General features: G+C 38.3%; 1 protein-coding gene across 11 annotated transcripts in view; it reads right to left on the bottom strand.

Moving 5' to 3' along the window:
- Positions 1-13,025, bottom strand: part of eRF1 (eukaryotic release factor 1) — a 33,097-nt gene extending 20,072 nt beyond the window's left edge. For 2 of the 11 annotated variants that reach the window (XM_069325737.1, XM_069325716.1), the window contains exons 1-2: positions 7,375-7,514; positions 2,786-2,837 (exon numbers count right to left, since the gene is read on the bottom strand). The gene's annotated coding sequence lies outside the window, so the exon portion shown is untranslated. Of the gene's footprint in view, positions 1-2,785; positions 2,838-3,311; positions 3,371-6,896; positions 7,071-7,374; positions 7,517-12,730 lie in introns of those variants that run through there. The other 9 variants (XM_069325711.1, XM_045748851.2, XM_069325742.1 and 6 more) reach the window with 8 other exon arrangements.
- Positions 13,026-13,456: the final 431 nt, after the last annotated feature.

Genomic DNA, 13,456 nt, shown 5'->3' with positions numbered 1-13,456 from the left:
AAAAGGTTAACTATTAAATATTTTAATAACATCACTCATCCACACAATGTTGCAGAATAGAATAGAAACACCTTCATACAGCAGTAGTTACCCACAGCAGTGTCACATCCCTTCAAATAAGACTATGTACAGTTTTCATGAAGTTTCCCATATAGTAACGTACAGAATATACAGATACATTCACACTCTTCTTACAAACTTCTACCCAGCCTTGTAATATTCTGTACATTGTTCCCACTCGATAATTCCTCCACATACACTAACTCTGCCTGTCATCTTCCCACCCTTCTTCCTCTATCATCATTTTAATACAAACTTCACAAATCACCCTTTCATTCAACATTCCAAACATTTCAGTAAGCTCTCCTCACTCTCAATTTATTTACATTAACAATCAACATTTCTCCATTGCAATTTTCATTCCTATTCGTCTCATAATACCACATACTTAGTCAGGTTACTACGTCCAATGCTTTAACTACTGATTTACCATATTAATACCAAAACATCTGTTGCAACCATACATACGAGTCTGCCCTTCTCATTGTAACCCTTTGGCAGCATTAGCCAATTTTTTTCAAATCTGAGCCCAAGAATTTCCCTCAATCATTGGCACCAGAACCATTTTTCCTATCATTATTTTTTGTCAAAGGGTTGAAATGTCAAAACCAAACTAATCTGTCAAAATCATCACTCCAACCATCAATCCATATCATCAATATAGACTTTATATGTTACAATACTACTACAGTACTTCCTCCGTGCTGTTCTAACTAGACTATGTCTACTAGCATGTCCTCTTTCTACTGGTGTATATATGTAGTTAAATATCCAAGAGGGCATAATCCATGAGTACACACCTCTAGCATAGATGAATGTCACGTGGGTAGCACTGGACCACCCATAGAAATTATCACACTGTGTAGTACTATTTGTACCATTTTTACTACAGGCAATGTACTTTGGAGTTCTGTGAAGCTTTCTTAAACTTTAAAATTACATTTACAGTAAATATTACTACCTACACAAGAAAAGCAAGAAGTTATACAATATGCTGGAAATGACAGTAGTCAATCCAGATTTCACCACAAACACTAACAAATTTCCATCTAAAACTGAACTGCAGAGGGGCAATGTGATATGAAAATGAGTTCATCATGTGTACACACAGCACTATACCTGTATTCATTACACTATACTGTATACATAGCCTACTAACTGAATATTATTGAATTACACTGATTCCAAGGTCCTCGAGTAAGCACTTTTATACAAAGTTTCCAAGTGCACTGACCATGTTCAGTGAGGCAAGTTGTTAAGAGTGCTATCCATCCCATTAAGCCTATGAAATAAACACAAGCACCTTCACCGATATAAATGCCAGGCATGAATGTCAACTGGCTCAACTAATCAGAAAAATCTCATAACCACTTGAAATTTCCACCACTTTGAAAATGTGTAAAAGGTATCACTAAAAAATTAATTTTTTTCAATGCAGTATGCAATAAACTATGTATCGATAGTTATGAGAATTAACTATCTCAATTTAAAATACAGTACATACTGTAATTATATTTACAAGTAATCTTTATATGTGCTTCAAAAATGGAAATTAAAAATTCAGGTAATTTAAAAGGACAGGTAAAAATTAAAAGGACAGAAAATTAAGAGGACAGGTATAAACTAGTTTTGTAAATGTATAACAGCATGGCTCAGCCTACACTTAGGATTAATGTCATTTAGTGTACAGTAATAGGTGAAGTATAGACTAAAAATCAATAAAAATCACAGCAGCAATAAAAATACATACATTACAGTATTGCAACATGTACTTAAGCTAGAATATTTGTCAACTGTGGTGATTATTACACAACATAGAAAATTGTAACAGGAAACTTGAAGCCTGCAATTTAAAAAACAAGGTCATAAATTCAAGCTAAGGAAACAGGAAGGGAAAACGAGGGGTTGGGGAGGGGGGGGGGGGGAGCGCTTTATGTAAACAGAGTGGTAGCCTGTTGGAAGGTAGTGGATGGCAAAACAGTCAGTACAGTAGTACAGTACTGTAGTTTCAAAGTGTCATTAGACAAAGTACTGAGAAGGCGAGACACCATGAGTGTAACTACAGGACAACATCTCTGTAATTATAATTGGGCAATTAACCAATACACAGAGTATTGGTTATTTTATATGTTCTACTCTTAACATAAAACGAGCATAATGATACACAAAACATGACATTCTTAATTATTACTACATACAGTACACTAATTACTGGCCTATTAGTCACAGAGACAGGTAGGCAGAGTGCAACTGGAACTCAAGATAATCCTGGGCATTCACTCTACACAAGACCTTAAAACACTTAAAATTTGCCAAACTATGTACGTAACACATTTTTAACACAAAATGAAAAACGTTCATTTTCCCTAAAATTTTATCTAATATGATGAATTGCCATACGGTTTGAACATTGACAATTTGTTAGGTGCTTTATTTAATTTTCTATTTTAGTGCTCACTAAGCTTTTAATAAAATAGTATACAAGAATTTATCACAAAACTTAACAATAAATCAATATAAAATTTGTATAACACACACCACATTTTTGTACAGTAAACTCAAAATGTCCGGTAATCTGTGCACTGGTTTATAATGATAGTTGCCAATAAAAACCTATTACTCTTAAGAAATCTTTGATGTGTATGGTAGTGTGAAAATGTTAAAGATTTTTTTACTTATCAACTGAAACATTAATTATAAATTTTACAAATTCTTTTTTACTAACCATGAATCTGGAAATGTTGGGTGCTCAGATATACCGGACTCGCCTGCACATCCTAATAAAATGACAAAATTGTGTGAAGATTGATTTTATGGCAACTCTCTATTACTGTACATATTTTTGTCAATACTGTATACATATAACTAGCAATGGAAAATGCATAAAAACCAGTAATGAATGCAATGAAACCTTTTTCTGGTGGACCCTTGGTTATTTCTTAATACTAGCTACCATGCTGTTTGCGTGTTTTTTGTTTGCAAAAAACTTTCTGGTGGTCTTTTCGTTAGGCTAGTATCGCCTACACCTTGCAACCTTTTCAGAGGGGCGCCAGGTTTTGGTCTCTGATCCCCAGGTGGCTTACAATGATTTGCAAGGGTCTGGTGTGTAGTGAATTAGGTGCAGCCATCCAGGTAGCTAGCACCAAGAAGCCGCCAATACAAGGCCTCTCAAAAAGGAAAGTGATTTACTCTTGGTTATACTGTCAATATGTAGACTTTTACAAGCATCAGTTACTTCAATGATATGTTACCAGGTTTAACCCTTTCGTTATGACATTCCTCTTGGCAGGGGGGAAGGGCAGAAGATTATCATTACTGAAAAATTGACGAGTTTACCTTCATAAAGACATGTCTCCATGCAGTATTATAATGTAAGACAATATTCTCAAGCCACTTAAAAATGCCTAGGTACACCACTACATGCATCCGTTGTTTGATGACCATGCTAATTTCAAATGTAATTATTATAACTTTTCCTTACTTTTTTACATAGACATATGGAAAAACACTCATTTAATATTAAAACTAAGAAAGCCAAATAAAAATTAATGACAATGTTTGGACTCTTTCACCTAAAGACTTATGGATACCTTAATGTATTTAAAATTATGTTATGCATGGTGAATACTCCTGATCAAGTATTAAGTTAACTGGGTCATTATTCTATCATTGAATATAAAAATAGTAATAATTCTACAATTTCAATATTTTCTTCTAGGCATTGAATGACATACTGCACTAGTAAAGGGATAAATATTTTATCATGAAAGAAGCAAAAGAAAAACACAATTTTATTTCGAGTTAAAAGAGACCTCTAAAAATACTCCTCTCCTGAAGTAAATGACACGTAAAAGTAAATGGTAAATGACCCATGGCGTGATATGTAATAATTACTTTTATGTTCAAAAAAGAAAAAAGCACGAAAGCAATGGAATTCTTTACAAGCGTAATCGTCACTAAGCGGGCGGCTCTGGTAAACCTGAGGCGGAGTCACTCGTGCCACCAGCAACCACGTGCTCAGTCAACCCATACGTGTATCAACAAAGTCGCTAGTCGAGGCAAAGGTCATAAGTCACATTTTTTGACGCAATTGGGGTCATAACTCAAAAAATTTGCAAGTTGGGGCAGTCGCAAGTCGAGGTGCCTCTGTACTCTAGCTAAAAACGTAAACTAAACACGCCTTTGTTTTGATTGTAGCCACACAAGTGAGATATCACACGCTGCTGTAATGAGTACTGGATACAATAGTGTGGTCAGGGCAATCAGGTTCTATTTGATAGTACCTGTATTAATCAATAATTTCAATCTATGTCATAAGATAATTTAAAAACCCCTAGGCATCACTGAATTGTAAATCCATTTAGATCACATTCAAAGTGAGGGGTAACATTCAAGTCTCACCTACCAAGTGGGAGAACCTTAATCCCAGAACATGTCCACTACGGGCTCATCATAGCTCGTGCTACTTTGAACTTTTTGTTGTGAGTAGCTGAATCTAAAACAGCAACTTAATCTCGAGGGTACATGTGGAGATATGATCAAATCATACCCAAGACTATTTGACAAAGCTCATTTTCTGTCTGATAAAACTGTATACAGTATATTTGTTAGAGTAGCAAGTATCAATTCTGAGCGGCTTGGGTTAGGTTGGCAAACTGTATAGTGTACAATGTTACTTGTATCTGTACCTCTATACCTAAAGTGGTTTGTCAACAGATTTTCAAACCCAAGCCAATCCAATCTTAATGAAACTAAGTTATAACAATTAGAAAACAAAATTGTCAAAAACCTATGTACAATCTCACTATACCCCTTGCCTCACACAGGGCAGCTAGTGCAGTCATTTCATGAGCTGATCACTTCTATGCAAACTGCACATACATGTCAAAATAAAAACTGAACATTTTTCAACTAATTTAGTTCACTAAAGTTGAACAATATTAATATTTATAATATGCAAAATTAGAGAACTTCATTAATGATTTCATAGACTTTCATAGACTTATTTTTTTAAAATGGAGAAGCCACATAATTTTGGGCATACATACCTTAATATAACCGAGTTTTAATTAATACCCTTTTAGGGATACAGTACTACTACAAGACAATTTATATACTGAATATAATAATTCAGTAACATAATATTGTATTTTTAAGAGATACTTTTTGCAAAGGAATAAATTTTAGATTTTATAGGTTTAATGCCAAATGCTATACAGTACATTTACAACATTTATTAACAAAACTCATCTTATTAATATGAACTATTTAGGGATTATACTACTTGATTTAGTAGAAATACAAACTACAGTATTACCCAAGTGTCAATTATATAATTTACTGCAATCATTTGTATTCTGTAATTGGTTAAAGAAAATACTGTATTTTATTGCATTTGAGATTGACTTCCATTATTGCAAGGTATTTCTTCTTTGAAATATCAAACCTTTGTTTTGAGTATGATGTCTATGGGTTAATTATACTGTACTTATGTATTCGGAGGGAAGGGGGAGAGAATTATCGGGGGAAGTGCCAAGCCATTACGACTATGTAGCACTTGGAAGGAATCAGGATAAGGATTTGGCATGGGACAGGGGAAAGGATGGTGCCCAACCACTTGGATGGTTGAGGATTGAACACCGACCTGCATGAAATAAGACAGTCGCTCTACCGCTCAGCCCAAGTGGTTGGTATATTGGAACCCTTTAAGAAGCATTGAAGGTCATTACTTGTACTGCACGTTAGGGTTTTGAAGACATGGAATACACTTGAAAATGTGTGTTGTACCTTCATTTTTAGTATGTTTAAAGTATTTAAATAAAGGTTTTTCATGCTCTGAGGTTGGAGTTTGTTACTGATGGAATTGCTAGAATTTGGAATCGAATTGGATTTTTTCTTTGTGTACACTACACAGTGTCTTTAAAGTACTGTAGTTTTAAGCTATAGATCCCCAGGCACAGATACCATAGGCATATGGATTGATGAGTGAATGGTCTAATGTTATCCATGCTGAAAGGTACAGTGATGGATTTTATGCACTTATGACTAGTTCTGGATACTTTTTTCCCCTATAATTTGATAAGTGCCAATTATGTTCAATTTTACATATATGCCAAGGAATTTTCGTTCTCCATCAATTTGGGTATCACTTATTCATTTATTTGACTGGTTGATTACCTGTTGACTATTTCATAGGCAATTTTTCTACTGTTCCTTGGCCAGCCTTGTCTGGTTACTGCCTGGTCTGAGAGGCAATTTATTTTCATTGGCTAAACACATCAAGACAGCAGAAACGTCCCCAGTTCTCATGACAGCATCCACCATTGTGAAAGGTAATGTGTTAAACAGTCTCTCTCACCTGGGAATAAACCCCAAGATAAAATGCTTATAAAGAAAGGGAACCACCAGGAGAAGTGCCAAGCCATTACGACTACACGAGGACCGACGCTTGTAAGCCAAGGAAAATAGACCACTGCGCTGAAAGGCCTGTCTTCAATGTCATCAGGTTTGTCATCAGCGACACTTTGACATTTGTCACTTCAGTGTTAACTAATACCAAACCCTTCCAGTACCAAGAACACCCAAGTAAAATGTCACCATATGAAAAGAAAACATTTAAGCTCTAGGAAAATACTGATGTCCATAACCATATGTGATTACAGTACAGGATTACATTTACCTACAGTGTTCACCACGGCACCCACCACCACCTGAGGAGAGGAAGGGGGAGGTAGGGGACCTTGTCTCATTTACCTGTGGCTAACAACAAACAAAATCTCAAGTCATTTAGTAATCCCAAGAAATCCTGGCCAAAGGAGAACCAAGTGGTGTAATACCTCGAGTATTATTGCTCGCCAGACTTGGTTGAGGGCAGGTGGTGGTGGCGAGGGCAGGCTGGGCGAGGTATGGGCGGCGTGTGTGTGTGGTGGGAGGCAGGAGAGGCAACAATAGCCCCAGACAACACCACCTGGCAGCCACCGATGAGGCAACTCTCTCAACACTCTCCACCCGACAGCTGATTCCCCTGAAGGTCTTTGTATTAACTATTTCTTTCTGGCGAGTTTTATTCCCATGCGGCGTACTGCTCTCCCGGGGCGACCACCGCGTTTATAGCTCCACGTGGAGTGGCTGCTTGGGGTCTCAGAGGGAGGGAAAGGCGTGTAAAGTGGAGGCGAAAAAGAGAAACTGGGTTGTAATAAGAGTGGGAGAGGGTGGCCGCGCCGGCATATTTCCCTCTCCTCTCACCTCTCACTCCTCACTCCCTCACCTCTCACTCACACCACTCGCTACTCACACTCTCCTCCCTTCACTCACCTTAATTTACGTCCCTAAGATGCCACTAAGGTTAAAAAATAAAGAGGAAAAAATTTAGAAGGGCGGCGTGTGACAGGAGCAGTACAGCATGGCAGTGCGGCACTGTTGAGGCGACAAGTGAGCTCCGGGGAGCGCACTCACCCACGTACGCATGTCTCGCCTCTATGGCACCATCGCCACCAATATACACCTTCTCACTCCATCATCTATTACTAAAACATGATGAGAGGATAAGGGCAGGTACCTTCACCAGCTCACTACATAGTAATCCTTTTAATCCTTGTGGGTTGACTTCGTCTCTTTCCCCCACTAACTACATGCAGGTAAACCTAATCTTTATATACCTGTTTATTGCGCTAATTACCTATCTTTAGATTTATATTAATTCTGATAAATACAAATATTTCTACAATGTTCTATTGTGGAGAAATGGTGACAATCAGGCCTTTAAGGAGGTCCATAATCCAATTACTTAAGGAAACGTGGAACCACTGTCCGTGCAAGAATGGCATATGTCAGTACTGCGAAGAAGTGTTTTTTTCTTTAACGTCGACATCAGACATATCTCATTACCTTTAAAAATATGTACAAGTATATATATGGCTGGAAGACTTCACTTCACGCGAAAAATGAACATATAATCTCTTCCCATAACCAAACCATCGCCAGAGAAATCCTAGTAAACAACACAGAAATCATCGATAGATACAGCGATAGCAGGCGGCTTGACGTTTGCGAGGCACTACACATCAAGAAGTCAACACCAGCAATCAACAGCCAATTATTGCACAACTATATTCTACCCACCTCAAGACTCCGCTCCAATATAGAAGCATCAAGAAATATGGACCAATAGGCTTTCTACAAACACTTCTATTCAATACCCATTGTTTCTGTTCTGTCTTGTGTTGATACTTTTAATACCCTATTAATATCCTCTAGTGTTCTGTCTTGTGTTAATGCCACATCATCCTTCCCACCTCACTCAAATGTAATGCCACATCACCCTTCCCACCTCACTCAAATGTAGATATAAAATCAGGGAAACGCAAGTTCTAATCAGTTGTGTATTTGTGAAGTCTTTGAAAATGTAATAAGTTTTACGAAACGCGCCCGTGTCGCGTCAGACTAGAAATAAAAATGAATTTTGGAGAAGTGATTTTTGATTTACCTCCAACAGTGAAGCATAATGTACGAAAGATTGAGAAAATTCGTGTTAAAATTATTAATCTTACTTTTTCGGTCATATTTAATAATATATGTCTACAGGAAAGACTGCTACCAAAATATACTAATATATATATATATATATATATATATATATATATATATATATATATATATATATATATATATATATATATATATATATATATATATATATATATACCACCCTTTTGTATTACGTTGTACGCTTTATAATACAAGGTTACACAGTTACACAGCTGCTTGGGTATAAAATGTGGACATAAAGAGGAAATAAAGGTAAATTTGTTTCTTATAGACTGTAGATTTCTTCGAACTTCTCCAACGCCGGACAGGAACCGAGGATGCGGCGGGCATTCCCCCTCTGGATCGCTACACTGAGGCGTTGGAAGAGAAAGCTCGCCGCTCTAGGGTCTCTTATTGTTTCGAAGAGCCTGGAACCAAGATCCTTAAGAAACCTCCTTGCATTCTTTTCCCCATGGACCAAGGGTCTCGGATCCTATTGGAAACGAAGTTGTACCGGTGATTTATTTCCCTGTACTTGGTTGTCTCTTGGTTGGAGACAACCAAGTACAGCAACATGTACCGACGTACCGATCACCGGTACGAGAGGAGGGAGCTCCTCTCACACCTCTTAAATAAAATAGTATCTAATAAAATTAAGTATTACTACACTTAAACAAAGAGCCGTAGTATCTGTAGATGACCATCGAGGAGTGTTAATGTGGCACAGCAGGGAGCAAGCAGGGTGCCGACTTCTCAATGCTGGCTTGACCCAACCCTAGTACAGTTACACCAACAACTACAACATTTGATTGATTGAGCCGGGTCACATTTGACCCTAATCCCCCACCTGAGAAGCGTATTGTTGCCCCTCCCAGGAGTAGCAGGCTCTGGGTCTCCATTCATGCCATACACACGGGTGGTACCACTCACCACAGGCTAAAAGAAAAGCTTTGCAAGATGCTCTCAACCGCTCTTCGGGTTATCGATACACTAATGCCTCCGTCCCCTCGTCACGTCAGGGCATCGTCCATTATGTGGGAGGGTAGGAAGGGGGACGGGGCATATGATTTATTTATTCTGCACCTCAAACACCTGCGTGCATCCAGCGGGCGATGGTGAAATGGTTAGATTACGTAAAAGTTACACAAGTTACAGTGATAATGAACTTGTCACATCAGTGAGATCAACGAATGGTATGATATGCCCCAAACTTCGCAACTACTGTATTTAATTTATACATTGACACTGATCAATATCCTACCATCATCATCGTGAACATCTGTTAAACATCACTAAACATGAATCTATTATCAAAGATAGGGTTGAGAGGTTCACAGCGTATAATTCAAACACTGGCTACAAAAACTTGAAATAAGTCAGTATCTGGACTTATTTTAGTCCACCTTGCGCCATGTTCGAGTCTATGACTCGAGACGGGCTTCGTTCAGCCTGTAGTGTAAACACTCCGAAGGTCAAAACACGTTACCTATTCTAACCCAGACCTAACTATACATAAACCCACACTATATATTAATATTACGTTACATTGCAAAAAAACACGTTTATCAGACCGTATGGAAGATGAATTATACGTTGTGAACCTTTCAACCCTTTCTGCCCGAAACGCTGCGTGTACTAGTGGCTTTACAAGATTGCAATTACTATCCTATGTATCCTCACAATCCCAATGTACCTTTTTGTATATATATAAATAAATAAATGATGTTATCATGTCGGTTGGGGGGGGTCAATCCTCCCTAAGCCAGCTACTGATCTTCCCCAGGATGTAACTAAATACAGTTGTATAACTCCCGGGTTTCCTATTTACTGCTAGGTAAACAGAGGCAACAGGAGAAAGAGAATGTGCACGACCGTCTCTATCCTGCACGGTAACTGAACACAGGACTCTCTGTTGCTAGCGGACGACGTAGTTCGCGCACTCTTGACTCTGTCACTGATAGAGTATAAGTAAGGGCAGCTGGTCATGCTGTAGAACGTACCTCTAGGGATAATTCAAGAGATTAAAAAAAGGGGGGGGGGAAGAAGGGAAGGAAAGTATCGGGGGGAAAGCGTCAAGCCATTACGACTATATAGCACTGGGAAGGGGTCAGGATAAGGATTAGGAATGGAACAGGGGGAAGGAATGGTGCCCAACCACATGGACGGTCGGGGATTGAACGCCAACCTGCATGATTCAAGCTTCTACACACAATGTGAAACTGCGCATTAGCCTTATATAGTATCGAGGTCTCCCCAAGGTCTAACTACCGACCCTCCCCGGGATGCAACACACCAGCAGTTGATTATGTTATGTTGTTATAGATTCAGCTACTCGGAACAAGTTTCAAGTAGCACGGGCTATGGTGAGCCCGTAGTGGACTTACCTGGCACAGGAGCGGGGCTGTGATGTCGGAACAGTTGATTATCTCCCAAGTACCTATATACTGCTTTGTGAACAGAGGCATTAGGTGATAGGAAGCGCGCCCAACCATTTCTGTCCCGCCTGGGATTCGAGCTCGGGATACCCAACTGTGAGTCGAAAACGAACCCAACTGCACTACCATGACCCTTAGCTGTACCACTGTACTTGGCACTTACGGTTTCGGCGGGTAGGGGGTTCCATGGGTTACTCTTACTCTTGCAGAATAACGTTGCCTCCGAATATGTTGACATCTTCAACGAAACGCACCATTTAGAATCAGGCTAATTTCTCGGTGTATATAAGCTGAGAATTTACTTTAAATATGTCATGCAGTCCCCGTGGCGCAGTGGTAAAACACTCGCCTGGCGCTTCGCGAGCGCTTTAGCCTGGGTTCGTATCCTGATCGGGGAGGATTGACTAGGCGCCAATCCTTAACTGTAGCCTCTGTTTACCTACAGTGAATGGCTGTTAAACGATTTGGCGGGTCGTATTCCGGGGAAAATTAGGATTAAAGACTTGCCCGAAACGCTATACGTGCCAGTGGCTTTACAAACTGTAAGAGCTCTTGTATAAATAAATAAAAAATAAATACAAAAATTAATAAAAGTATATACTTGATGGTTGGTGAATAAACACTTCTGTAGCTTTAATAACACTCTAGAGGGTGATAGACCTTGAACCCAACACCAATACTTATCTATGAGAATGTTTTGAACAAATCAAAAGGGCCACCACTTACGGGCTATTCATGCCCGTGCCACCTTTTGGGCGGCTTAATCTTCATCATCTTCATCTTGAACAAATAAACGAAAGCTTGGATAAGTTTATTGTTGTATCGTTACATAATGAATTACCCCATTCTTCAGCAGTGAATGGACAATAAGCTGTCTACGTTTATGTGACAAAGACAGATCATGTTATTGGTAAACAAGACTAACCGCCGTTATGTAATCTAATGTCCACTATCATGTGGAAATGTTAAGAACATAAGAACAAAGGTAACTCCAGAACGCCTATTGTTCCATACGAGGCAGCTCCTATTTATAACCACCCAATCCCACTCATATACATGTTCAACCTACGCTTGAAACAATCGAGGGACCCCACCTCCACCACGTTACGCGGTAATTGGTTCCACAAATCAACAACCCTGTTACCGAACCAATAATTACCCAAGTCTTTCATAAATCTAAACTTATCCAATTTATACCCATTGTTTCGTGTTGTCTTGTGTTGATACTTTTAATACCCTATTAATATCCCCCTTTGTTATGTCCATTAAATGTTAAATGAAAAGTTAAAATTTGAATTATTACTTATATGAATACATTCTAAAATATTTCATCATATAACCACAGTATAGAGGATAAATTACAGTAGAATCATTCCCATAGAATTTGGTGATCGATGTCACTCAGTGCTTATATAAAGCTGATCTTTGTTGGCCATGTGACAGACTTATGTGATCCACATTTAACTCATCATAGAGATGAGTGGTTGCTGTGGCTAAAACCACTTGATATTAGACTATTACAACTATAAGCTATAGGAGACTGTACACAAATTTATCAGGATACATTCAATGATTCATGTATACGAAAATTTCTGCAACAATTTCATAACTTTAAGTATATCACATAGTTATAAAGAGTCTAATAACTGGCCACTGAATAATATTATCTTGGAGAATATGACCAATTTACTTTGCACAGTTCAACATACCTTGTCAGTATATTCGTATATAGGTCGCACGTACACATCTGAACTGTTGAACCCCAAACGTTCACGTTTTGCACTATGAATTATCTTGAAGGCACGCGAAAGAACATAACCAAACCCAAATTTAGCCTAGGCCTAGTATATGTAGCGATATAATAAATTAGGTCTAAATTGGCGTACATATATTTGGAGGATGCGTTAGGCAGTTTGCAGCAAGTAGACGAGGCTAATATAAGGACTGGGAAGCACAATTAGTACCTGGCACAGATGCACTACGGTAAGACTCTTGCTCAACCCTAACGTGGGTTAAAACGTGGCAGGAAAAGGATATCAAGTCACAATTCAGGCTTATGTTTTCATTTTTCTCGTAATCCATAGCGATGATTTTACCCTTGAACCCATATTATACTTGATATATCTCCCATTTGAACATCTCGACTGTGGCATGAACTAATTAATATGATAAGCTAAAGTAGACCGACATCTAAACTGTGGCCATTGTTAAGCTGCATTAACTGTATTTAATCCAAAAATCTGGATTGGACTGGACGGGCGCCCAGCACCTCTCGTGTTCTCTATATAATGACGCAATTTCTATTCCGGAAACAAATAATGACTGGTACACACACTGGAATGACAATTATATACCTTTTATTATAAAAAGAAGTCAATAGGGTTGTAATTATATATAAATATATAATAATTATATAATTTAATATACATCCGCTC

Source organism: Procambarus clarkii, chromosome 2 (genome assembly GCF_040958095.1).
Source record: "Procambarus clarkii isolate CNS0578487 chromosome 2, FALCON_Pclarkii_2.0, whole genome shotgun sequence".
Taxonomy (NCBI): Eukaryota; Metazoa; Arthropoda; class Malacostraca; order Decapoda; family Cambaridae; genus Procambarus; species Procambarus clarkii.
Note: the sequence above shows the minus strand (reverse complement) of the source record. Positions and strands in the feature narration are given on the sequence as shown.